Raw genomic sequence first — 26,122 nt, forward strand, 5'->3', positions numbered from 1 at the left:
CCCAGCAGAAGCCTAATGGGCTCAGCAGGAGCTTAACAACCAAGAAGAAGCACTTAAAAGAGACTCTCAGAGACGGAACAACGCAAAATGAATGAGGTTTTATTTGACCATTGCAATGGGGTCACCCTGCTAGTCAGCAAGGAGTGGCCCCGGGAGACAAAGACTTTAGGTTTTTAAAAGACAAAAGGCGGGAATCTCCTGGAGTTGCGATCTTGGCGATTCAGGATTGGATGAGGTGTTTAACTTTTAAAATAATTAAAAGTTTTATAATTAAAATAATGGGCACCCTTAGGTCCAGTCAGCCCTGCCGTAAATATCTGATCTCCAAATCAGTTTGAAATTTCTTGCCATATGAGATATAGCCATAGTTAAAGGTGGGAGAATGACTAATTCATCCCGTGTCTGTTCTGAGGAGTGGGGATTTCAGGCTTTGGATCAAAGGTCAGGAGCCATGCAGGAGAAGGATTGGGGCCATTTGGCCCAGTTTCCAAACAAAGCTCATCTCACAGGTGCCAGCCAGTGATTTTCTCTCCATTTAGTAGCGATCTCTGCTTGTTCTCTTCCTTATCTCTGCCCTCACAGATGGCTGATGTCAGGAAATTTTATATTACTCAGCTCTCTGGAGAAGCACTAAGAGGCTTTAATTTAACATGGGCCTAAAACTTGAAAACATAAGTTATAAGGCAATTAAAAGAAACATAGGTTACTAAGTTAGTCTGATTCTTTCAACACCATGACCAAACTTGGGTAAAAAGCATCACTTTGGCTTACACTTCCACATCATAGTCCATCACTGAAGAAAGTCAGGAAATCAGCTCAAGCAGAACAAGACCTTGAAGGCAGGAAATGATGTGTAGGCCATAGAAGGTATGGCTTACTGGCTTGATCCCTATAGCTTGATCAGCCCACTTCCTTATACAACCCAGGCCCCCAAACCCAGGAATAGCAGCACCCCTAATGGGGTGGGCTGTCCTCAATAATCACTAAATAAGAAAACACCCTATAGGCTTACCTGCAATCTGATGGTGTGGTGGTGTTTTCCCAAGTGAGACTCCCTCCTCTCAGGTAACTCTAGCTTGTGTCAGGTTCACATAAAACTAGCTGGACACTGATGATTCGCCTTAATTTAGATTAAATGGAAATGGGGATGAGTGAGTTCTGTAGTGGGAGAAAATTGGCAGGAGCAAATAGAACCTGTTTCCTGCTGGATTTAATTCCTGGGGTAAGAGAAGTATAAACACATTCTGCTGTTAGTACTCACCCTTGATTAGGATGTCTTTACCCTGAAACATCAGGAAATGTTTAAGCAATATATCCAGTTGATTTTCTGGTACCTGCCTATTGTCCAAGCATTCAGACTAGCCTGGGCTATATCTGTGGAGGTACAATATCCTACAAGATATTTTTGTCAGGGGCTACAATGGGACCCAGAGATTCAAATGTGCTTGGCTAAGTCCTCTACCCCTCATCTACATTCTCAGCTCCCTGGTTTCCATCTTTGGTGACTTACATGGTACATACATGTTCAAATCAAAGAACAACTTGTGAGAGTTTTGTCATTGTTTTGTTTTTCCATTATGTGGGTCCAAGGCATTAAACTCAAGTCCTTAGCATCAGAAGCAAGTGACTTGACAATATATGCCTTCCTCTTTATGGTTTATGACATTTTTTGATCTTTTGGTGTTGGGAACAATGTCTCCTTATGTAGGAGTGACTAGTTTGGAACTCTTTGTGAACACTAAGGTGAACTTGCTTCCATGTTTCTGCCTCTGTATCCTGAGTCGTGGCATTACACTTGTGCACTACCACACACAGAGACCACACACAGGGTCTCTGTGGCGAAATGTTAATTCAAACCATGGCTATTCTGGCAAGAGATCACATCTACAGACTTTCTAAGTCTGTGTGATCTAGCTGGAATACAAGCACACCTTTAATTTAGAAGACAGAGGCAAGCAGATCTGAGTTCAAGGCCAGTGTGAGTTACAGGTAAAGAGCAAGTTACAGGTAAAGAAAAGCTTAGGTCCAGGTATGGTGGTACACATCTTTAATGCTAAACAATGAAGCTAAAGATAGTTTATAAAAGGGAGCACCCATCCTTGAAAGTGATGTCTAATTGAGTGGCAGAAAAAGTGATATGACAGAACAGAATATGCACAACGCTCATGAGAAGAGAGAGGAAAGGGAAGCTACTTAAGGGGCATTTCAGGCAAAGCAATTCCTGGGTCAATGGAGAAGGCAGATTGATAAATCAACTGGGAGAGGAGTTTGAGTAAGAACAGCTGAGTTCAAACAGCCAATTATGAGCTCAGAAAGAGCAACAAGGGTAAGGTTATTAAGTAGTAAATCTCAGAGGCTGAACACATTCTAGGCCTAGGTTAGACTATATGGAGGCTAGTCACTTCCAGCACTAGGCCTAGGTTAGCAGGAGGAGGCCGTAAGCCTCTGCAACAACAGTTGAAACAAGGGAATAAAAGTTCCTTTTAAAGGTCTCAATTAGGGGGCTGGAGAGATGGCTCAGAGGTTAAGAGCACTGGCTGTTCTCCCAGAGGTCCTGAGTTCAATTCCTAGCAACCACATGGTGGCTCACAACCATCTATAATGAGATCTGGTGCCCTCTTCTGATGTGAAAGCATATATGCAGATATTGTATACATAATAAATAAATAAATTTATAAAAAAAAAAAGAAAAAAAAGGTCTCAATTAGTCCAGATTGACCTCAAGTTCAGAAAGTAGCCAAGGTTAGACTTGCAAGGATACAGAACTAGTGCTTCTGAGAGAGCCCTGGATTCGGATGACTCTGAAAAGTCCCACCTTGAACCTAAACAAAGAGAAACACTTGCAAAAGGAAACAAAATTATCACTGCCTGGAAAGACAGGGCTTAGATAGAAAAGCTAGTAGAGATAAGCGATGCTATACACATACTAAGAAAAAACATTATGACAACAAAAGTAAATTTTAAAAAGTATAATTAGTTTTAAATTATAAAGCTAATTATAAATTATAATTTATTTAAAAATTATAATTTAAAAATTTTATCTTTAGACATATTACGACAGACTCAAATTGCTAATTGCACAGATGAATTCTGAGATGAGAATGGCAGTACACTCCTAGAATCCCACCACATAAAAAGCTGATCAGGAGCATCATAAATTTAAAGACTTATGTGGCTATAGACTGAGTTGGTAAAATAAACTGAGAGACTTAACCAGATCCTGCCTTAAAATAATGTTTTGTTTAAGCCTCAAGGACTGACACTTGTCAAGAATGGGAGGGCTCTGGATTGAGTACCCAGCAATCTCTACCCCCTAAAATTAAACCAGAGCAATGACAACCAGTCTTACCAAAACAAGGGGACTAAAGAGAGTGCTATCTCTGGACCAGCTAGTGAGTGAAGGCACATGTAACCACATATGAGGTCCTGAGGTTGATAATTAGGAGAAAGTACACTCTCCCAACTTGTCTCCTGACCTTGTCCACATGTGCTCAGGCATGTGGATTCATACATATCTCAGTGGCCCAAATGCAGAATTTTTGAAGAAAAAATAAAACAATGAGAAAAACAAAACATGACCAAAAATAAACAAAAACAACAAAAAACCAGTAAAATGGGTAGCTATGTGGTAGTGTAACCACTGAGCAAAATAAAATTGAGTCACCACACTGTCAGGATGGCAGTAAGAAGCAAAGCATTCAGTTAACTTCCTACCAAGTTATTAAGTTATCTCTGCACAGCTTCTTTAGGGTACCAGGTAAACAACTGAAGAGTTTTTTTGCAAATTCCTATCTCCTGGAACTTTCTTTTGAATTAAACTACTAACTGTATTGAGTTGGAAACGAAAACAGTGTGGGTATAAGGTTCTTGTGGAATGTATACAAGTTACCCTTGTTCATTCAAATTCTTATTTCTCTACCCCACTATCAATCTGGACATTGCATTGTGATGCTTATTCTAAATATCACCTGTCTCAAGTTTGAATAAACGTGCTACCATTTGTTCTCTGTATTGCCAATAAAAACAACCAGCCAATGCTGAGCAATGGAGAGAATAGGGTGGGACATCCTGGTCCCTGGGGAGGAGAAAGAAGCGAGGTTAGGGGACAGTCAGAGAAGAGAGATCAGAGAGGAGAGGACCTGGAAACACCGGACCTAAAATATCACTAAAAAGGAAGTATAATGTGGGAAATCTAAATGGGAGGAATCTCTGCAGGCTTGGAGTAAACGTTTAGGATGGAGTAACTATTGCCCAGCATTGTGCTCTAGGTTAATTAAATAAATCCTAGTCTCTGTGTAGTGATTTGGGTATATAGCTGGTTTAGGAATGACCACTGTTTAACTAATACATAAATCAATATTAAATACTAATAATCAACAACAAACAGAAAGGAGAAAAAGCAAAGAGATTTGTAATAAAATGAGTAATAATCATAAATCCAGGGTCTGTTGAATCAGTTGCTGTTAAGTTTCAAACCAGGGAGAAGCATCTGAGGTGCCTATTTAACATATCAAAGTGGACCCCTTTTCCCAGTCCCCTTAAACCTTAAAGAACTTTACCCTCATGTATAACCAAACTCCATTACCTGCTGAAAGTAACACTAGGCATACCAAAAGAAATAAAAGCTGGCAGATGGATGTGTTTCATTTTGCAGAATTTGGAGAACAAAGGTATATACACCATCCCATTGGTACATACTCAGGGTTCCAATGGGCAACTGCTTTTGAAAAGGCTGATTGTGTAATTACACATTTGTTGGAAATAATGGCAATTATGGGGATACCTGCATAAACCTTGAATGATAATGCTCCTGCATATGTCCAATAAGATGAAGCAATTCCTTGCATATTATAATATAAAGCACATTACTGGTATACCACATAATCCTACAGGACAAGCTGTTGTACGAAGAGCCAATCATACTTTAAAGAGACGCTTATTTAAACAAAAAGGGAAAGTAAAGCTCCTTTTAATTTAGAGACAAGTTAAAAAATGCTTTGTTAACTCTAAATTTTCTAAGTGTTGGTGAAAAAAGAACAAGAAAAGCTGAGAAACACTGGGTTATAGAAAAAAAAAAGTACAACTAAAATCAACCCATTTACTATAAGGATGTTTTGACAGCAGAATGGAAACTTGCAACAGTTTTGACATAGGAACATGGTTATGCTTTTGAATCTACAGGAAATGAAAAAATATAATTACAAACAAAACTTATAAAGATTAGATTCAACAAGACCTCTTGAAATGATGATACGCACAACAGATTTTACATCAAAGAGTTTTACTGGATGGAAATGGAGAGAGAGGAGAAAGCAAGACATGATGAGGGAGGGAAAGAGACGCCCCAACAGAGAAAGGAGAGAAAGCAGGAGAGTGAGAGTAACAGGGAGGGCTGGAGAGATAGCTCAGAGGTTAAGAGCACTGGCTGCCCTTCCAAAGGTCCTGAGTTCAATTCCCAGCAACCACATGGTGGTTCACAACCATCTACAATGAGATCTGGTGCCCTCTTCTGGTATGCAGACACACATGCAGGCAGAACACTGTATACATAATAAATAAATAAATCTAAAAAAAAAAAAAGACTTTGGTTTAAAAAAATAAGAGAGTAACAGGGAAAAAGGGCAAGAGAGCAACAAAGTGGCGGGTTGAACCTTTTATGCAGCAACTGAACCATGCCTGCCAGGTGTACAACTACCTGGCAGGTAACACATGATGACATCATAGGTTGCTAGGCAACCCAGAAGCAGGCTGCTTAAATACTAACATTCCTCCCTTTTTCTGTAATTGAAAAAAAAGGGGGGGGGGGTTGGGCTGCTTCTCATGTAAGGCAAGTTAAAATATATGAATGCAGGTTCATTGGAAGCAGTTCTTGGTTGATATGCAAGGGGGTATTAATAGCAACAAAATGTCCAGAGTATATGGTCAAGAGGAGGAAGGTAGTTCCTGCCATGGAAAGTTCAAGGTAGAGGGCTGCCAGTAGAGTTGACAGCCTTGCAAGGCAGCATGTAGGGACTGAGGAATGCTGGGAGAACCTAGAACTACTTGTCCTGGATTTGAAGCACACCATTCCAGCCTTTTGTGAATAAGTGAATAACAGGTGTAGATTCTCTTCTGGCTACTTCCTGCAACACTGGGAGTGCTGTAGGGAGGTCAAAGGCTGAAATGCTGGCCAAGTCCAGGAAAAACTTGCTATATGAACACTGTCCAGGGACTGTAAGAATACCCATGGCTGGGAGGGAAAGTGCAGGTCCAGCTAGTCAGAAGTCCATCAGGCCAGACTGGAACACCTGTGGTTGCTGCTTTGGCACTGTCATGAATGCAGGAAACACCTGGGTCTGGCAGGATACTGGAACATATATAGAAGCAGAAGACAAAGCTGAGTAGGTTATGGAGAAAATTCGTTTAGGTGTACCTTTAAAACTTTTGGGAGACCAAACAGAGGCTTGGAAGGTTTGGATCAAAGAGACTTGAACTTGGCAACCTCCATATACCCAATCACTGGCAGTTATTAAAAAGGCTTTGCTTTGGATCTGTCATTTAAGGAAACTGAGGTCAAGTTTGGTTACAGGGGTGTGTGAGCATAGAGGCCCTTAAAGCAGGTGCTAGGTGTAGAAACTTGAAATTTTCCAGAAGACATTCCAGAGGAGAATCTGGAGGAACGGACAAATGGATGACAAATAGACTATTCCCATTGGGCGGGTAGGAGTCAGTGACCTCTGAAGGCATCCCAAAAGCTAGGTTTGACTCAGTAGAGTAGTATAGTACAGTCTGTTCCAACAGCTCATTAGCATTGGCCAGAGACCAAGGGCACAGCTGTGCATAGCAGATACAGTTTACCTACCTAGGATTTCATAGACAAGCATGAGGGGGAGGGCAAGAAACCATGCCAGTAGAGGAAAAATCTTACCCAAGGGAGAAGAAGGTCCTAGATGAAGGGTTTGGATATAGGTTTGGATGTAGGTGAGATTGGTAGGAAGTGTTTGCACCAACCAGAAGTGAAGACTCACCTATTGGCTGGTTTGGGGCATAGGAATGTAGTAATCAAGTACCCAGGAATTAATGCCAACCTGAAGGAAAGACTCACCAATCAGCAGTGTTGGATATAGGATTGTAGCAGTGAGGAGCCCAGAAAGGGAAGTGCCCAAAACCAGGGAAAGGAGAGGAATCCCATCCTCTGAGATAGGCAGTAGGTGCAGTACTTATCTGGACCCCAATTGACCTGGGAGATTCAGAGGTAGATTCAGGTGGATTTCCTGCAGCTTACAAGAATTTCTTTTTAAGTTTTACAAAGAGATAAAACTTTAGATATGTTAGCATCACCACTGCAATATGCACTGAAACATATATTGTAGAAAAGGCAGTAGACATACACCTTTGTGTGAACAACATAAACACTCTCTAAAGTAAGCTCTGGAAAGTCAAACACCTTTCATGAAGTAGAAGGGGCAAAAGCTCACTTGATCTTAACCTTTAGTATGATTACACATTATGGAAAAGAGGCGTTTTTCTCTCTATCCAAAAGAGACTGTATGTACATAAGTCTAGCACAATGAGAAACAAATTATAAGTCTATACTTAAAACACAAACCAAAGTAGATTTTAAATCTTGAGTTTGGAACCATGAGAGTGGTATAGTGGGATGTTTTTCTGTTAGAGTGAGATTAATAGATCAGAGCTCTATTGATAAGGATCAAAGCTCTGGAAAGTCAATATCACAATAGCATAGTAACAAGAGAAAATGTAAGCATTTTTACCTATTTAGGATACCTTAAATCACCTTAGACCTTGCAACCTTTATAACTTGCATTTACCATCCTTAAAGCACTTTTTTTAAGGTCCTCATAACTGAAACTTTTGTATCCTTAGGCCTTGTATTTAGTTACCATGAGACATAGGTAAGACTGCTATGAACATTTATTGTCCTTTAGCTAAATAAAGGGATGGTAAAAGGTTTCAATCAGGCCTGTTTCTTGAGTCTGGCAACAAGGAATAGTGTGTCTAGGCCTGACAGTAGCAATTCTAGGACTGAGGCTTAAGGCCTGTTCTCCTGCATATGAAGAAAACTGAGAAGGCATCTGAAGTCTCCCAAAACAGAAGTTGTCAATATGTCTGTGGGACCCAAGTGTGAGGCCAAAACAGACCTGCAATATTACTCTGGGCTGGGCAAGGGTGGTGGAGGTCGCAAATAATCTAGGAGTCATTTGTCCTCCGCCAGGCCAAGGAGCTCGAAAGCTGAAGTGTCTGTGGCTCTTGTGCTGGTTGGTCCTCCATGACTGGGCACAGAGGACAAGCCTGCATGGGAGCATGTTGACTCCCAGAAGCGAGTCTGCCAGCAGGCAGTGGGTGGCTTGCTGAGGCAGCTAAGAGAATGGTATCTTTTCTAGCTGCATTTGAAACAGTTAACTGATGGGAGTTGACTTCTAGCTATACCCTGGCAGGATGGAACATTGCAAACCTCTTGTTTTCTGTGCAGGAATGCCAACAGCCTCACAGCAGCAGCCAAGGTCTGGAGCATAGTTTTTACTGTAAATAGCCTATCAAAAAGACTCCTTTCATTATTTTTACCAACTCAAATATGGTGACTCAGGGACCATACTGAGCTGTTCAATTAAGATGGCAGTGGGATCATGTTTGCATCTGTAGGAATATAAATATATCTTTGAACATGTTAAAGGACTTGATCATCTATTAGATGATTATTAACTTGCATTTGTTAACCATCAAATATTAGGACTTTAGGCTTTGTCCCTGATAAGTTGGACACTTAAAAGTCATAAACACAGTTCATAGCTTATACAAGTCTAAGGCTATACAATAGATTAATAATGTTATCATATTTAGAAAATAAGACCAAGCATATTTAAACCTTGATAGTGAAAATATAGAATAATGACCAAGTTTTAGCACAAATAAATAAATGTCTCTAAAATTAATAGATCATAATTTAGAATATCTTTGGAATTATATCATATAGTTTAAGCATATTTAGGCAAAAATTTTATTTAGTAACTTCCGAGTTATAAGTTTTAAAACCAACAATATAACAGAACAGTAAAAAGCAATTTTAAAAGTACATTTGAATTTATTATATCAAACCTATTAGCCAGGCAGCCTAGTGGTAAATCTGGATCACAGGCAGCTTGTGGCAGGAGAAATAACATTGATTCATTCATTTAAAAATTGATAAAGACATAGGCAGTTAGATATACAATTTTAAATTAGCTTAATTTGAATAGATCTTTACACTTAATTTTAATAGACCTTGACATTTCAGCATCATATAAAAATGAGGGTTGAATCATGTATATATAGCATGTTGTAAAAATATAACTTTATTTTTATGTAAAAATCCATACCAATTTAAATGAGACTTGTTGTTTTTAGTCTAAAGGAAGATAAACAGTTATGACTAAGGAAGTCTTATAAATATAAACCCAATAAGCAAATTATATAAATCGTTAGATAAGAATTTACAGCATTTCAATATACATGTATACATATTTTTTTTAAGAGCAGCATTTTACGGAAATCAGGAAGAAAACATTTTTAAAAGCTGCGAAGTAGGGCTGGAGAGATGGCTCAGAGGTTAAGAGCACTGGCTGTTCTTCCAGAGGTCCTGAGTTCAATTCCCAGCAACCACATGGTGGCTCGCAGTCAACTATAATAAGGTCTGGTACCCTCTTCTGGCATGCAGGTGTATATTCAGAAGAACATTGTATACATAATAAATAAATAAATCTTTAAAAAAAAGATTAAAAAAAGCTGGGAAGTAGGAGCTTACAGGTCAGAAATATTTAGAGCTCCAGTGTTTGGAATGCGCAGCTTGGAGTTTTGCAGGAGTGGGTGAGGGGCGAGCACATGGCATGGCTTCTCTATGCTAAAACCAACATGTCACCTTGCCATGTGCGCTGTGCAAGTGTGGGGGCACAGCGAAACCAGATGCTTGCTGCTGGGAAGGCTGTCCTAGCCTGGTTTGACACTCTCCGCATGTGCATAGCACAGCTGTTTGGAAGTCTATGCAACTGAAAACTCTCCTCTGCAAGTGAGCATTCTACAGGAGATTTAAAACCTCACCTGTGGGGCCTGAAGCAGTGGTGCATGCTAAAACCATCTGAGTGTGCACAGGGTCCCCAGCAATTGCTTACATAACAGCAATAGTTTAAAAGTAGGCTGTGTCTGTGTCCAAAGCAGCAGTTTCAGCATCTGGCATGAGCATTTTAGTTTCCGCAAGCCAATTTTGGCACAGTGTCTGCCTTGTCCTGGGTACTCGGAGTACATGGAGCACATGGAGCAGCCACGAGCTGGACAGGTAAGTTGTAAGGGCAGGGAAGTTGAGAGAAAGTATAGGCTTTAAGGCATATGTGGCTGAGTGATGGTTGGGGATAGATAGAACAAAAGAAGAATCTATTCATTGCAGGCAGCATAGTCTGGTTAAAGGGGTCCTGGCATGACAGATGAGGTGCTACCAGGAGAGCCTTTCCTGGCCCAATGCACCAATGAAATGATGATGCACACAGCAAACATTATCTGAAAGAGGTTTATTGGATGAGGATGAAGAAAGAAAGAAAAGGAGAGAATGAGACATGATGGGGGACGGAAGGAGGATACCCTGTCAGAGAAACAGGACAGAACAGGAGAGTGAGAGAGTAAGAGGGCAAGAGAGCAACAAAGTAGAGGGTTGGTCTTTCTATGGAGCAACTCACAATGCCTGCCAGGTACGTGACTACCTAGGAGGAGACACATGATGACATCATAGGTTGCTAGACAGCCCAGAAGCAGGCTACCTAAATGCTAAACCAACTAACTGAAAGTGTTCACATGGCACTTGTACCTATAATATTACCTTTAAAAGTGTGTTTATATTCAGAGCAAAAGACCAAACAACAATGAAGACAAAGCAAGTAGCCCAGATGATTCAGCGTCCCAGACTGCCTCAGTTACTGTTTCCTCAAGAATCTACATACAGGTGAAATTCAAAAAAGCTAGCCCAATGATCAATCCCACAGACACTAGACAAAAAAATCACAAAGACTGGACAGAAAACATACAGGCTAGACAGGAAAAGACATACCTAGTTTTTCCAGTGCTTAGCCAATATCCTAATTTCTTAAAAGGTACCCCAAAAGATGTTCTTGCCCCCAGAAGACAAGAATTTTAAGAACACGACATTCCCATTCCAAAGAGGTGAAGTGGGTGTTTTTGGTCATTTGGTGGATTATGGACTGGACATGATGAGGAAAAAAACAAGGTAAAGGCTAGAATCAATCTCTTCCCCCCATCCTTCTTTTTCTCTCATTTTTCTCTCCTTTAAAGGAGGAAAAAGGGAATGATGAAAGAAAAGAGGGGGGATATAGGATGACAGGATAAAAAGTAGACTATGAATCTACTAGTGTCAAATATTGTGTATTGGTATGGATTACTATATACTGATAGAATTTCAAGTTTGTTTTGTTCAAATTTTGTTTAATATATTGTACATATGCAACTTATTTTAAAAATGGGATGTAAAGCTCTAGTCTTATAAAAGCTAACTATTGGAAACTGTTCAGGATAATGGAGATGCAAATTAGTAGTTATCACCTATATATTATCTTATTTAGGTCTTATTAGATACTAGTCTAATCAATTACAGAAACAAGCTTTATTTAGTCTTGCGTGTATTCAAGCTATAGTATAGTACATAGCTAGAAACAAGCAAGGTTGCTCAATAAGCAGGTAGGCAGATAGATGGATGGATAGATAGATAGATAGATAGATAGATGGATTTCCAAAACTTCAGAGATCTACACAATAGGGCATTTAAACATATTTTAATAATAAAAGGCTTTTCTGATAGAAAGACTCCCAGCAGGTATCTTTAATCTACTTCAAAGAAGATGATGGGCATCAAAGAACAAACGTGGCAAGATAGCCACTGGAGGAAAAGAATAAAACAAACTGTCCCTAAACTGCTGAGAGCAGCAGCCTGTCTGAGCAAACTATAAACAAGCTGGACACTGGAAAATTGACCGTCGAACATTGCAAACTAAGTGGTCAGTCCTTCACAGAAAAAGCCTGTCAGATATTCTAACCCAGTGGTTGAAAGCTGGATGTCCCAATGACACCAAGTAACCCCTAGTGACTGTCCAGGCAGTCAACTGTCTCTGTCATTTCTATAGTGCAAGAAGGTTGGCTCTATGCTTCCTATATACTTGGTAATATTGTTCCCTTCTAAGGTCTCTGATGGAGTTGAAGAATAGTCATAGTCTCACTACAAAGTTGTTTAGGAACTAAAACCATGTTTTAGATATAAAAGGATGTTTTAAGTTCTGGATAGATGTTTTCTGGTTGATAGATGTAAGAAAGTGATTTAGGTATAGAACTTTGGACTTTTCAGGATAGGATAAATAATGGAACCTTTTCCAAATTACTATTTGTCAATCTGTATTGACAAATACGAATGGACTGGACATTGTAAATGTAATTCTTACCTAACAATCCCCACAATTATTCTTATTGTATATACTTTATTAATGTTGGAGAAAAGACCTTTTTTAAAACAAAATGAAGATATGTAATTTTTACACAGAAGTTTTGGCATCTGTGTAAATTCAGTTATGTTATCTAAATGTTTTTGTTTTAATCCCAAGTGTGTGACTTTAGTTGGGCTAAAGTTTGTCCACACCTGCTAACTGTCACCTGTGGGGCTAATCTTTGCCTGCTGGCAATGGCCTTCCCCCCAATGCACAGAGAGGGGTGTGGTCTAGACTCTTGAGAATATAAATTTGAAAGCCAACAAAGAGAACAGGAGTTGCCTGTGGTGGTGTTCACTGTTGGCATGTGGGATGGAACACTGTTAGGAGACCAGAAACAGGGTGGGGGTTTGGAGCAGACAGATGGAGAGAAATGCTTCAGGGAAAAGCTGTGGGGAGGAGACTGCTAGCTGCGCCTGTGGCTGACAGAGACTGCTATAGAGCCCTAAAAGAACCCCTTGACCCTAATTAGCTGGGAAAAGTAGAAAGGTTTGGGGCTCCTCTACCCACTAACCTTCTCTCTCTTCTACTTAAGGTTGAGGGATTGATGGAAGGGATGTAGAGGCCTAAACACCCCAAATAAATTAAGAATTTTTTTTAAAAGACCATAACAGGTGGCTTTCTGCTATATTTCCCCCTGGCAGGGCTGCCTTACCTGGCCTCAGTGGATGATATGTACAGTCCTGATGTGGCTTGATGTGCTGGGGAGGGTTGACATGATGGGAGGGGCACCTTTTCTGGAGGAAAAAATAAACAAGGCAGAAGGAGGGGAGGGGTGACTGGGAAAGGGAGAGAGTACCCATTGGATGTAAATAAATTTAAATATTTTTTAAATAAGATAAAATAAACCCTATCACACAGTGCTTTCTTCATAAAAGTACCCTTAAGCATATTTACTTACCCTATAACAACCCTATCCTGCCTGTACTAAAGCCTGATGGCTCTTACCACCTAGTCCAGGACCTAAGGATTACTAATGCTGCTGTCACTCCTATACACCCAGTAATCCCTAACCCCTATACTTTACCTCAGACTCCCTCCTCTACCTCTCATTTTACTGTTGTAGACCTTATGGATGGCTTCCTCACCAGTTTTTACACTAAAATTCACATGATCTCTTTGCTCTCACCTGGGAGGACAGCATTTTAGCTTACATAAACTGTCCATACCCATGGGTTCCAAGTCAGGCCCCATTTTTCCCCTTCAGGCTCTGGCTACTGATCTCCTCTCCCTAGATCTGTCTCCCAGCTGCTTACGATAATACATAAATGGTTTTCTATTCAGGTGTGGTGTCATAACATACTGCACAGCTTAGCATTTTAGGAAACAAAGGATACAGAGCCCTCCTTTACAAAGCTCATCTTTCTGTCTCTTGGGTCAAGTACCTAGGTTGTCTACTATACTTGATCACAAAGAGCTCCTGAAGTCCCTCACATCTTCAAGTACCAAAAAAAAAAGTGCTTCTATCCTTCCATAGCGTAGGGGGATACCTTAGAACCTGGATTCCTAACTTTGATCTTCTTGCTAATCCACTCTACAAAACAGCTAAGGGCCTCATAACTGAGCTTATACATGCTACTAAGCTTCTCACACCTGCTTGTTTTTCTTCTAAGATGTCCTCCAATGAGCTCCTGCTCTGGCTATCCCAGAACTCAACCAACCCTTTATCATTTAAATCACTGAAAACTGTAAAATATTTCTAGTTTTGGGACAAATCAGAGTACCTAGGTTTGACACTGTTGCATAACTTTCTGAATATCTAGATAAAATAGGTAGAAAAAGGCAGACTTTCTTACTGGCAGCATACTGGCTCTTATTGTAATTTTTAACACAGTTCTCTATATGTGAACAAAGCCAATGAAAGATTTAGTTGTATGGACATGAATCCAGATTATGTTAGAGAAAGTTCCAAAATGTTTAATATGCTTTGAAAAATTATTGTTTTTCTTTTACATGGGTAACAGTTTTGCCTGTATGTATATCTGCGGGAGGGTGTTAGATATCCGGAAACAAGACTGAAAGATAGTTGTGAGCGTCCATATGGGTGCCGGGAATTGAACCTTACCACTCTAGAAAAGATATCATCTTGCCAGACCCCCCTTTTTGGATATTTTAAGACAGAACCTCTGTATACAATTATAGCCGTCCTAAAACTCACTATGTCCACCAGGATGGCCTGAAGCTCAAGAGTGATCTACCTAACTTTGTCTCTCTGACAAGTTCTAGGATTACAAGCATGCAACACTATGACCAGGTGACATGTTTTCTAAATGACCTATCTATCAGACAATGAAAGGATAATGTAAGATTTAAACAGGAACCATCAGTATTTTGATGAATAGTAGTAATATTTCTTGCACTTTTTCCATGCATTAATTTCAACTGGTAAGGCACTTCCTATGTTTCTGTATTCATGACATGGCATATTTACAATTGGAAAGAAGGCAGTATTTTAATGTTAGAGCATTTCCACTAATTGTACTGAAGCCCCAGTGAGAAGGATCATCAGACAAAATATATGTAGAGTGGAGGATATATCTCATACATTAGGTTCATGTTGATTTGTGTGTTTTTAACCAGTATGAATTGCCTCATGCTTTTAAAAGTTCCTACATGGGCTGGAGAGATGGCTCAGAGGTTAAAAGTACAGACTGCCCTTCCAGAGGTCCTGAGTTCAATTCCCAGCAACCACATGGTGGCTCACTACCATCTATAATGACATCTGGTCCCCTCTTCTGGCCTGCAGGCAGAACACTGTATATGTAATAAATAAATATTTTTTTAAAATAAAAAAGTGCTACATTAATTTTGTTTATGACATTATGTTTATAGGGTTTTATTTCAGTATGATCTCTTTCATAAGTGAAAAGTTAACTCCTCTGTGAAAAGGCTTTACAGTATTCACTACATATACAGGGCTTATCTCTAGTATGAGTTACTTTCATGCCTCTGAAGATGACTATTCTGTACAAAGGCTTTACCACATTGACTACTTTCATTGAGTTGTTCTCCAGTGTAAGTTCTTTCATACCTCTAAAGACTATTCTGTACAAAGGCTTGACCATACTGATTTCATTCATAGGGTATCTCTCCAGAATAAATTCTTTCATGCCTCTCAACAATACTGTTCTGTGCAAAGTCTTTACCACATTGACTATATTCATTCAGTTTCTCTCCACTATGACTTCTTTCATGCCTATGAAGAACATTTTTATATGCAAAAGCTTTACCACACTGATTACATTCATAGGGTTTCTCTCCAGTATGAATTCTTTCATGCACTTGAAGATAACTCTTATATGCAAAGGCTTTTCCACATTGATTACATGTATAGGGTTTCTCTCCAGTGTGAGTTCTTTCATGCCTTTGAAGGTTACTGTTCTGTGCAAAAGCTTTACCACATTGACTACATTCATAAGGTTTCTCTCCAGTATGACTTCTTTTGTGTTTTTGAAGATTACTGTTACTTAGAAAGGCTTTACCACATTGATCACATTCATAAAGATTCTCTCCAGTATGACTCCTTTTATGCTTTTGAAGATTACTGTTACGTGTAAAGGCTTTACCACATTGATTACATTTATACAGTTTCTCTCCAGTATGATTTCTTTCATGAATTTGACAATCACTGTTACGTGCAAAGGCTTTACCACATTGATTACATTGAAAGGGTTTCTCTCCAGTATGACTTCTTTCGTGAATTTGAAGATTACTATTACTAGTAAAGGCTTTACCACAGTGATTACATTCATAGGGTTTCTCTCCAGTATGAGTTCTTTCATGACTATAAAGAACACTTTTATATGCAAAAGCTTTACCACAGTGACTACATTTATAGGGTTTCTCTCCAGTATGGCTTCTTTCATGCATTTGAAGATAATTCTTGCATGCAAAAGCTTTACCACATTGGCTACATGCACACAGTTCCTCTCCAGTATGACTTCTTTTATGTTTTTGAAGATTACTGTTACGTGTAAAGCCTTTACCACATTGATTACATTCATATGGTTTTTTCCCAGTATGACTTCTTTCATGTATTTGAAGAGTACTGCCACGTGAAAAGGCTTTACCACATTGAATACATTCATAAGGTTTCTCTCCAGTATGATTTCTTTCGTGAATTTGACAATCACTGTTACGTGTAAAGGTTTTACCACACTGATGACATTTGTAGGGTTTCTCTCCAGTATGAGTTCTTTCATGCATTTGAAGATCACTGTTACGAGTAAAGGCTTTACCACATTGATTACATTTGTATGGTTTCTCTCCAGTATGAGTTTTTTCATGAAACTGAAGATGACTCTTACTTTTAAAGGCCTTACCACATTGATTACATCCATAAGGTTTCTCTCCAGTATGAGTTTTTAAATGAAAGTGAAGATGACTGTTACTTATAAAGGTTTTATCACATTGATTACATCGATAGGGTTTCTCTCCAGTATGGCTTCTTTCATGATTTTGAAGAACACTTTTATATGCAAAAGCCCTACCACATTGATAACATTCATAGGGTTTCTCTCCAGTATGAATTCTTTTATGTATTTTAAGATAACCATTACATGAAAAGACTTTACCACACTGATTACATTCATAGGGTTTCTCTCCAGTGTGAATTCTTTTATGTGTTTTAAGATAAGCATTACATGAAAAGACTTTACCACACTGACTACATTCATAGGGTTTCTCTCCAGTGTGAATTCTTTTATGTATTTTAAGATAAGCATTACATGAAAAGACTTTACCACATTCATTACATGCACAGGGTTTCTCTCCAGTGTGAATTCTGTCATGCTTCTGAAGCAGGCAGCTCTGAGCAAAGGCTTTACCACCTTGATTACATTCAAACGGTTTCTCTTCAGTCTTAATTCTTTCATGTGTTTGAAGATAACTGGAATGTATAAAAGTTTTAACACACTTATGATATCCATACCTTTTCTTTCTAGTATGAGATCTCAGTACTTGATGAAGATTATGGCATGCAAAAATGTTATCACTTTGATTATAATCATAGGATTTTACTTGCAAATGAGTTTTTTGGAATAACTGTAAAGAGGAATCTGATCTAAAGGCTTTATCATGTTGATTACATTCATTGAGATCCTCTTCATTGTTGGTTGTTTTGTGTGTTTGAAGATATATGTTAGAGTTAAAGCCTTTAAAACATGGCTCATATACATCACTTTCTACTTCCAAATGAGTTTTCTCACATTTTTGAAAAGATGGAAAAGAACTCACAGCGTTACCACACTGAATACTTTGAAAACCTTTTCCTATAGATTGAGAAACACTATATGTGCAAAGTGAACTAGTACAGGTAGATGAATGTCCATATTCCCTGTTTTCATGAGCTTCTTCCGCACTGTGAGTTTGTTGAACTATTCCCACGAGAGTTGGAAAACCAATTAATTGTAAACTTGTATCACAGTCATCATGTCCTCTCATAGGGGGGACTACCACGTATCTTCTCCTTGATCTGGAAGATGCAAAGGTACATTGCTTCTTTCCATCTCTTTTCTGCTCATATAGCTTGTATCCAGAGTGACAAATGATATGCCTAGTAACAAAGAATCACAAATAAAACATTTTCACACTGTATTTGCATCGTCTAACCATTTCTGTCTCACACATCTGTAGTATAGGAATTCAGGTTTCTCCACCAAAACCTTCTTTTCTTTCATGAACTTCTCACTAAAGTAGGGAAAGTCACTACAAGCATGTGAGGGACATTAGCTGTAATATGGATGATTTCCTTATACAGAGCCTTGCAGATACACCAATATCCTTAACAATTTGTATGCGTTTTTCTGATAATTGGGTGGTAAGAAACTAAATGGATGGACAATTCCAAAACATGGCTCTCATGTGGATATGATTTCAATTGTGACATCTGTTAAGGCATCATTTCCTTGTCTTATCTTGTTCTAACATTTTGTTTTTGAAAGGTAGGGTGAAGTTTGATTTCTGTTTTGAGACAGTTTCTCAGCATAGCCAGGGCTTTCCTGAAACTCACTCTGTAAACTAGGCAAGCCTCAGAGTCTTAGAGATCTGTCTGCCTCTTAAGTGCTAGGATAAGGACATGTCCCACCAATGCCTAGCTTTTTGTATGGTTTCTTAAAAGAACATTCTCCAAACATTAATAAGCTACCTGGCATTGAGAAAGATGTTTTTCTGGGAATTTAGTAATCATCAAAAATCTAACCTTATTTTTACTGTTGTTTTTCATTAAAACTTTAGGGTACATTAAAATTTCTTTAAAGGCACATACATATTAACTTGCACATGAGAATTACCTTCTTTGTCTTCCAGAACTTTGACAATGTTCAGTATTGCAGTCTTTCCATGTATAGCCTAAAATTCAGTACCAGAAAATGTGTATTACTAGTGAGTAGCAAACCTGAAATTACAATCCTCAGTGAACATTAGATCAATGCTTGATTTATTCACCACATGCTCCCCTGTTGACAATGAAATCAGAGAAACTGACCACTTTCAAAAAGTTTGTCCTCTTAAGTAAAATAGTAAAGAAAAAAGTCACAGTCTTACCTACAAAAGTGAGGTTCCAGTAAGTTTCCAGCATCACATCTTTGTAGAGACTCTTCTGGGAAGGATCCAGCAAAGCCCACTCTTCATGAGTGAAGTTCACATGCACATCCTCATAGGTCACTGCATCCTAAAATGCTCCATACATGTACATAATAAAAATGGTATGTCTGAGTGCATTCTAAAAGTACACTCCATTGAGAATATATTCACATAATTCTGTGTACTTGATATATTGTCTGTCATACAGTTTCAAATGTATTCACCAACTCATTTAAGAAGGAAACAGAAAATGAAGGATGCCATCCATTTCTGTGTCAAGTGAATAGACCATAGCATTGCAGGAGAAATGCACAGCAACATATAAACAGAGACATACAAACACAGCAACACCACATAGTAATAACAGTAAAATTATTCTACCAAAATTATTAACTTCAGAAAAAGAAAAAAAAAAACACATACACACGGAAAAAACAGGCATGGTGGTACACACCATTTATCCCAAAGTTCAGGAGGAAGAAACATGTGTAATTCTGATTTCCAGGCAAGCTTGTTGGATGTAAAGATTTACAGAACAGCCAAAAGTACATAGTGAGACCCCATCTCAAACAAACAAAGCAAAAAAGATACAGGGCACTCATGAGCTCACTCAGATTTCCGCCAAAGAATTAAACATTCATTCCAATCCTGTACTTGTCTGTCAGAAAACTGGTGTGAGCCCTTTAAAACTGTATGATTAATATGGCATTCCTAAGAAGGAATGTACTTTTAATAAGCTACTGATTAACAGATCAGAGTTCTCAAAAATATTAGTAAAGCAAATGTGGATTCTAACCAATAAAACAACAAGGAAAATAACAAAATGATGAGCACGTAACGATGGGCCAAAACTCAGATTACATGTTACTTTTGAAGAGAACAATGATCAATCCCCAGTGCCCACATGGAGGCTCGCATCCATTTCTAATTCCAGGTAAAGAGACTCCAATGTTGTGTTCTGGCTTCAGTTTGTCATCTTAAGGCACACATACATGCAAGAGAGCCATGCATACATTTCAAAATTATTTTAAAAAGTAAAAAATTAATAATAATACGTAGATGTAGAGAGAATGTTACCTATCTCCTGAAACCTATTGGTCCAGGAGATCAGTACTAATGTCATGAACACATGCTATCTTGGTCTGAAAAATGATGCCCTCTGACAAGGATCAAAAGTCACGATTTGAATAAAGCTCTGCAAAAGAGCAAATGCTTGGCGTGTACAAAACTGTAATTCAATCAGAAAAATATATATATATAAACATAAAACCACAAGGCAAGAAAAATGGTTTAGCTAGGAAAAGAAATTGTTTTCTATTTTACCTTACATTGTTTAGGGATGGAGTCTGTAATAGTAGTGATGATTCTATATAACAAAGTAAGGGCCTACTCAGTTTCAACCACACAAAGAAGGGGAAGTGAAGTGAGGATTTAAAAACCCAATACCCTTTGTATGAAATGAACTTTCTCCAGAAATGTTCCTCCTACTAAGGATTTCATAAGCACCACAATGACAAATGTCACCACAGAGACAAATGCTCAGGGACATCATCCTACCTTGGAGACTTTTTCTTGAATCCATCACGTTGACCTAAGTCCTGAGAGGATCACAGTCAACCCATGGTGAAAAATGCACTTAATCTGATTTTAAAACCCCCATATTATGTAACAGACATGACACTGTTAAAATGTCCAAATTTCACTCAAGACAATCTCTTGATTATGATATTTTATAAAATCAAAACACAAATTACATCTACATGTCACACAATGAAACAGAACACACATTTCCCTTTAAAGACCAGAGAAAATATTGGACCAAGACAAGACTGAAAACCTACTGGGCAACCCAGACCATACGTAACTGTGATAAAGATAGAACTAAACAAAATGTTCTGGAAAGAGACTGAGGATAAGGTAAAACACATTGCTTACAATGTTTGACTTCCACGGTTATAATTTATGTGGTCATGTATATGGATGGACTCAACTATCTCTTGTTGAAACCACTGAATTCTCTCTGTACCTAACTTGCTTACACAATTCCTATCTGTATTAATGCTCACCTAACTAAAGTGTATTTTTAAAGAAGAGTTAAACAATGCACACATTTGAGAAGTGTGAATCCCACTGAGACATCCTGTACCACATACAGGATTGGATCATCTTAGGAAGGAGCTGAGCTAACCTTGAGCAAAAACCACATCCCATCTTGGATATTATGTCAATATTATATTACAACTATAGAAATTGAGCTATTGATTTAAAAAAGATCCAATAAAATATCTAACAATTTATGTTACAAAACAAGAGAAAACAGGTTACAAGAGGTCATATGGTATGAAAAGATGATCAACATAAGACTGAATAAATAGCATAAATATTGACATCCTCTGACTTCCAAACTTTGCATATCCCTACAATAAAAACTGTACTTTCCGGGGAAAAATAAAGAGATCAACATAACATAGGAGAAAACTTGGAAATAAAAATAGAATTCTAATAGGGTAAAGATTGACAGAAGAGGCCAGGAAACACAATAAGTCTGGCAATACTAACACATATGAATGAACCATCATGGCATTTATATACAAATAACAGAGACATTACACCCTAAACAAAATTAACTCGAGACAGTCTACACCTGAATGTTTAGTGCAAGGTGAAAAACTTTGATTAGATACTAGAGAAGCTACATTTCTCCATTGTGGCAGCCAGAGTGGATTCGAATTAGCCAAATGAAGTGCGTATTTGGTGCTTAGCTTGAGCAGTGGTCTCTGGTAAATAAAATTTTGCCTTCTGACTTTGGCAGTTAGTCAGCCTCTGAAAGACTGACCTTGGCAAGCTTTGCATTAGGGAGCTCTATTCTTGGGAACAAGACAGACAAGCTCCGCGCTGTTCCTGGGAACAAGATTAAGCAGGTTCCGCTCTACGCTGGGAACCAGATAGCTGGTCCTCTGCAACCTTGAACAACCCTGGGAGCCAGATAGCTGGTTCCGTGCAACCTTGAGTGAATCCTCGGAGAAGCTGCTAGCTGACGCATATGGATATTACAATAAAGTTCCTTGTTTTCTCCTGCTTTTATATAGTTGGCTCTACCTTCAATAAATCGGCACCTGGATCAATGACTTGGTGTCCCTCTTCGTGTCGACTTGTTCTCTCTATCTCCCAGCCCTCTCCTCAGGCGGTATCCAAGTGTGACTGCGGGCAGCCACACTTCACGATAGTAAACTACCTTTCATGCAAAATATTAAAGGAGCTCTGTCATGTTCATTACATGGTGACATCAGAAACAAAGATGATGCCACAAAAGAGCTCCAGCTCCCCATGGTCTACACAGACACAGGCAACTGAGCAAAGTCATTCAGAGGTCCTGCTTCTGCCTGGGAATCGCAGAAACTTGTGCTAGAACCTCAGTAGAATTCAAAGCATTGTCTGGACCTCACATGACCTCAAGGGACCTCACAGGACAGCCCGTGCCAAGACCCCTACTGGCTCTTGTGGCTCTTCCCCATGTGGAGACAGTGGCCTCTTACTCACCATGGTACAGCTTCTGTACTAGCTCCTGCTATTCTCAGAGCTCCCACCAGTGGTCCACAGTGCAGCACAGGGAGCCACTAGACAGTCCCTCAGGCCCAAATATGAGCCTGCAGAATGGCAGACTGGAAGGGTCCTCCCACATTCTGACAGATATGCCCACCTACCTAAGGCCCTATTGGGCTACTGAGGCCTGAGTGTTGAGAGAAGCTGTTAGGGACACAATCCTGTAAAGGTGTTCAGCAGTGATTCCCAGCCCTGGCTTCCACCAAAAGCACAGAACTGTCCCAGACCTGCAGAGACTGGCATTGCAGTAGAAATTGTGCCTGAACTGTAAAACTTCACCTTCTTTCTCAAGCACTCTGGGTCTTTAGCATATGCAGACCATCATGCACTCTGCAGTGCAGCAATTCTACCTCAGAGTGGGAAATGTATCCAGCCCATTCAGGTGAAATTTAAACCACATGATTGATACTCACCATGAATTAGCAATTTTAACAGGGCAACCTCAGGATTATTATAAGCTCTTTCAGCTGCACATTATTAGCCTAAACATTAATACTTTATGAGCCTCCTATGGTGGCACACCATATCAAGCCAGCTATACTTCCTGCTATAGGAAGTGTAGACAGAAAAGATGTCAAAGTATTCCAATTTGCAGATAATATAATAGTATACATAAGTGACCCCAAAATTCTACCACAGAACTCCCACAGATGCTAAAAACCTTCAGTAAACTTGCTCTTTACAAAATTAACTCACAAAAATTAGTAGTCTTCCTTTATACAAGCTACAAACAGCCTGAAAAAAAAATTACGGAAATAACACCCTTTACAATAGCAACTAATAATGTAAAGCATCTGGGTATAACTCTAACAAGTAAAACTTGTATGACAAGAACCTCAAGGTTTTGTTTTGTTTTGGTTTGGTTTGGTTTGGTTTTTTTGTTTTTGTTTTTCAAGACAGGGTTTTTCTATGTAGCCTTGGTTATCCTAGACTCAAATTGTAGACCACCCTGGCCTTGGACTCACAAAGACCCACCTGCCTCTGCCTCCCAAGTGCTGGGATTAACAGCATGCGGCACCGCCATCCAGAAAATGTCAAGTCTTTGAAGAAAGAAACTGAAGAAGATATTAGAAGACGGAAAGATCTCCCATAGCAAAAATGGATGTCTTAACCAAAAGCAATCTGCAGACTCATTCACAACTTCTTTCCTTCTTTCTTTTTTTCTTCCTTCTTTCCTTCCTTCCTTCCTTCCTTTCTTTCTTTCTACAGCACTGTCTACATACCAGAAGAGGCATCAGATCTCACTATAGATGGTCATGGGCCATCATGTGGTTCCTGAGAACTCAGGACCTTTGGAAGAACAACCAGTGTTCTTCACCTCTGAGCCATCTCTTCAGCTCCTCTGCACAGCTTCTTTAAGTTAAAATAGGAACAGATGAATAACTGTTTTTCAAGGAAATAACTGAATTTCAAGAAAATTCTTATCTCTGGGATACTTCATTTCAAAAAAATAACACTACTCTTGTTAGTATTTAGGCACCTGCTTCTGGGTTGCCTAGCAACTTATGATGTCATCATGTGTCACAGCCAGGTGGCCACACCTGGAAGGCATCATTACCTTGCTCCTTAAAGGGAACAAACCAACACGTGGTCTCTCTCTTGCTCTTTTGCTCCCTCTTGCCCTCTGTCCCCTCTTGGCCCTATTTCCTTTCTCTGTAGGGGCGCCCCTTCTTTCCCCCCATCATGTCCTGCTCTCCCTTCTCTATCTCTATTCATCTCTATCTAATAAACCTCTTTCACATAAAATCTGTTGTTCGCCTGATGGTCATTATTTAATATGTCCCAACAACTGTGAGTTGCCAAAGAAATGAACAATTGCAGCCCTGGAGACCAGGAGACCACCATGGAGCATGGAGCAGGAGGTGAAATAGTCAGCCCCCAATCTACTGACCTACCAAAACCTGCCAGCCAGAGTGGTGAGGTCTGCCCAGAGCCCTCGGTGCTCCACTTCCCCTGCATTACCCATAACTCAGTTTCCAGGCTTGTGCCATTTCCCAGGACTCACCCCAATCTACAGCCTAGAAACCAGCACAGATCAGGGAGCAGGTGAGAGGGCCTGCCACAGCCCATGACCAACAGCCCAGGGCCCTTGGGGCTCCACTTCCCCTGCACATCCCACACGTGAGCTCCCAGGCCTGCACCATTTCCCAAGGCCTACCCTGAGCTGCCGCCCCAGAGGCCAGCATGTTTCAGGGAGCTGCAGGAAAACCAGAGGACTGTAGCCATCTGGGACCAGGAATTCTGCTTACCCAGAAACCTACTACCATCAGAGAACACCAGGCCTGCTAATAACAGAGTCAACCAAATAGTTAAAGGTCAGCACAAGAACAACAGCAACAAAACCCAGGCCCGTATGACACCACCAAAACCCAGCTATCCTATCACAGCAAGCCCTGAGAATACTATCACACTGGAATCACAAGAAAATTATCTTAAATCTGAGGTTACGAAAAATGATAGAGGCCTTAAAAGAATAACATAAATCCCTCAAAGAACTGCAGAAAAATACAATCAAACAGGTGAAAGAATTAAATAAACCCCTTAAAGGTATACAGGAAAATAGAACCAAATGGGAGAAGGAAATAAATAAAACTGTCCAGGACCTAAAAATGGAAATAGAAGCAATAAAGAAAACACAGTCTGAGGCAATCCTGGAGATGAAAAACCTAGGGAAGAGAACAGAAACTAGACACAGCATCAGTAACAGAATACAAAAGATGAAAGAAAGAATTTCAAGTGTAGAAGATATGACTGAAGAAACTAATAATCAAAGAAAATGTTAAATCTAAAAAAATTTCCTGACACAAAACATCCAAGAAATCTGGAACAATATGAAAAACCCAAACCTAATAATAATAAGAATAGAAGATGACTCAAAGCTTCAAGGCCCAGAAAATTTTTCAACAAAATCACAGAAGAAAACTTCCCCAACCTAAAGAAAGAAATGCCTACAGGATACCAAATAGATTGAACCAGAAAAGAAAATCTTCCCATTACATAATAATCAAAACACTAAATGTACGGCACAAAAATAAGTAAATGAATAAATATATATATATATATATATAAGCTGCAAGGGAAAAAGGCCAGGTCACATATAAAAGGAAACCTATCACAGTTATACGTGACTTCTCAACAGAGACTATGAAAGCCAGAAGAGCCTGAAAGATGTCATGGAGACACTAAGAGAACACAGATGTCAACCCTGACTACTATACCCAGCAATAATATCAGTCACCTTAGGTGGAGAAAACAAGATATTCCATGATAAAATGAAGTTTAAACAGTACCTAGCCACAAACCTAACCCTACAGAAAATATTAGAAGAAAGCTCCAACCCAAGAAAACTCTAACTACACTCAGGCAAACACAAAATACAAATGACCACACACACACACAAAACGAAAAGAAAGAACACAGGTACA

General features: G+C 39.2%; 1 pseudogene; it reads right to left on the reverse strand.

Moving 5' to 3' along the window:
• The window catches only part of LOC110546270 (zinc finger protein 160-like), a 99,280-nt pseudogene that overhangs the window by 64,804 nt on the left and 8,354 nt on the right, over nt 1-26,122 (reverse strand).

This window comes from Meriones unguiculatus, chromosome 17 (assembly GCF_030254825.1).
Source record: "Meriones unguiculatus strain TT.TT164.6M chromosome 17, Bangor_MerUng_6.1, whole genome shotgun sequence".
NCBI classification, from domain to species: Eukaryota; Metazoa; Chordata; class Mammalia; order Rodentia; family Muridae; genus Meriones; species Meriones unguiculatus.